We start from the raw sequence: 3,079 nt of genomic DNA, 5'->3' as shown, positions 1-3,079 counted from the left end.
TGAAATCACATTTTTGTCAGATTTTTTAAAAAAATGTATGCAGGGGAAATGTTATTGTGTAAGTCAGTATTATATGTATTTATATATATTAAAAACCAAACCAAATGCACTGCCGTCAAGTCGACTCTGACTCTTAGCAACCCCTCCTTGGGTTTGCAAGGCAGTATCACTATGGAAGAAGATTTCCCAACCTTCCTTCAGAGGAGTGGCTGGTGGGTTTGAACCACCAGCCTTCTGGTCCGCAGTCAAGTGCCTTAGGCACTATGCCACCTGAGCATATATATATATTTATATATATATAAATATTTATAAATATATATTTATATATATATTTATATATGCACATGTCCCAAGTTCTCCAAGACTGTAATCTTTGTGGACGCAGACAGCCACATCTTTCTTCTATGGAGTGGCTGGTGGATTCGAACCATTCACTTTTTGGTTAGCAGCCATGTGCTTTAACTACTGCATCACCAGGGCTATTTTATAGGGCTCTTAGTAACTATAATTTGCTAACTCTGAAATATACGTGTTAGCTACCATCAAGTTGTCCCTCTACTCATCGTGATACTATATACAACAGAACAAAATGCTCCCTGATCCTCCACTCTCTCCAGGTTAATGGACCAGACAGTGTCCTGTTGTGCTCTGTAGCATTTTCATTGGCTGATTTTTGGAAGGAGATCACTAGGCATTCCTATGTAGTCTGTCATAGTCCGTAATTTCGGTGAAAGCTGTTCAGCATCATAGTAACATGCAAGCCTCCACTGACAGCCAGGTGATGGCTACACAGTAGGTGCATTGGCCAGGAATTGACCCTGGCTCTCCTGCAAGTGAGAACTGTACCATCGGACCAGCAATGCCTCATCTGAAATGTACAATATTTGGCTAACAGATGGAGTTATAAAACTCTTCTATGGAATAGTGCTAGCCTGCTTGACAACTGAAGAATTGGTTCCAGTTAGGATTCCAGCTAGTTATAAATAAAGATCACATACTCTGCTGAATGTAAATGTCAGATAAACAATGAATAATTTTTTAGTATAAGTATGCCTTATATATTTGGGTCCTGGATGTTATCTGAAAATGCTAGTTCCAGCCTATGGGAGTGGATACTAGAGACTTACCCAGCATTTTAGGTGAGAATTGCATCCAAGGCAAATATGCTGCCCCCAAGTCTTCACTGAGTGCCAACATCACCGGTTAGAGTGTTACACATCTTCTATTTTTTAACTGACCTTAGAGGTCCTCAGCATTGTTTTCTTGGGCTTCACATAGATTAAGTGACTTGCCCAGGGCCATGGGATTATTTATTTCTCGGTCTATTTTTCCTCACATGAATCATCTTGAATAATGTAACCTTGAACCTTAAAGTGCTAACTTTGACGTAGAAGCTATTCTTATAAATGATCCAAAAGTAATAGAAGGGAAGACAAAAAAAAAAAAAAAAGAGAAAGAGACAAGCAAAACAAAATAAGGGATGTAATAAAACTGGGTGTTGACTATGGAGATAAGTGTATTAAAATGCTTCAGTTATGACTTACTAAACTTGTTGTAATAGAAGATTCAGGTTTTTTTTTTCTGTTAAATTGAATTTGTGAAACAGTGGAGATTTTGTTGGCTATTACAAAATGTAGCATATTAACTAAATTCTACCAAATATGTCATTGACACAGCAAAAAACAAATAAACAAAAAATGGATTTATAATTAAAATAACATGTTGTTCAGCCATAAACTCTGAGTTGCAAGAAAAGTAAATACTGCCATCCTGGGATTTACATAAAAGATAGAACAATTACTGCTAGAAGTTAAACCCAAGAGCCCAGGAATAATTTACAAAAACAGTCTTTGATATATACAAATCAGTTCTGGGGCACAAAAATAACAGAAATTGTCTATCGAGATTCCAACACTGTTGAGCTCTAATCTGTGTGGTAAATGGATATTCAAGACCAAGTAATGTCTGGAGAATAACAAAAATGCAAAAATAATAATATATTTGGGCTTTAAAAGAAAAAAAAAAGAAGAAGAAGAAAATTTTCCCCCTGGATCAAATGAAAAATGTCTGTAACAGAAGGACTACATTTTCTCCTAGCTCTTATCTTGCTATATGTGTAAATGCAGGAAATATATGTAATAATCTTGATGTTGTTGTTGTTGTTAGGTGCCATCGAGTCGTTTCTGACTCATAGCGACCCTATGCACGACAGAAAGAAACACCACCTGATCCCACGCCAGCTCCATGATCCTTGCTATACTTGAGCCCATCATGGCAGCCACCATGTCAATCCATCTTGTTGAAGGCCTTCCCCTCTTTCGTCGACCTTCCACCTTACCAAGCATGACATTCTTCTCCAGGGAATGATCCCTTCTGACAACATGTCCTAAGTAGGTGAGAGGAAGTCTGGCTATTCTTGCTTCCAAGGAGCATTCTGGCTGCACTTCTTCCAGGACAGATCTGTTAGTTCTTTTAGCAGTCCAAGGTGCTTTCAGCATTCTTCACCAACAGCATAACTCAGAAGCATCAACTCTTCTTCGGTCTTCTTTATTCATTGTCCAGCTCTCACGTGCATATGAGGTGATTGAAAATATGACTTGTGTCAGGCACACCTTAGTCCTCAAGGAGACATCTTTGCTTCTCAGCACTTGAAAGAGGTCCTTTGGAGCTGAATTGCCCAGTGCTAAACGTCATCTAATGTCCTGACCTTTGCTTCCATTGGCGTCAATTGTAGAACCAAACAATGTGAAGTCTTTGACAACCTCGATTTTTTTCTCCATTTATTGTGATGCTGCTTATAGGTTCAGTTGTGAGGATTTTTGTTTTCTTTATATTGAGATGTAATCCATACTGTATTCTTCAATCTTCATCAGGAAGTTCTCAAGTCACCCTCACTTTCAGTAAGCAAAGTTGTGTTGCCAGCATATCACAGGTTGTTAATTATTCTTCCTCCAATCTTGCTGACACGTTCTTCTTCATATAGTCTAGCTTCTCAGATTATTTGCTCAGCAAATAGATTGAATAAGTATGGGGAAAGGATACAACCCTGATGCACTCCCTTCTTGATACGTCAAAGCAA

The sequence above is a fragment of the Orycteropus afer genome, unplaced genomic scaffold, assembly GCF_000298275.1.
Source record: "Orycteropus afer afer isolate SDZICR_OR568_19922 unplaced genomic scaffold, OryAfe1.0 scaffold00002, whole genome shotgun sequence".
Lineage (NCBI taxonomy): Eukaryota > Metazoa > Chordata > Mammalia > Tubulidentata > Orycteropodidae > Orycteropus > Orycteropus afer.
Note: the sequence above shows the minus strand (reverse complement) of the source record.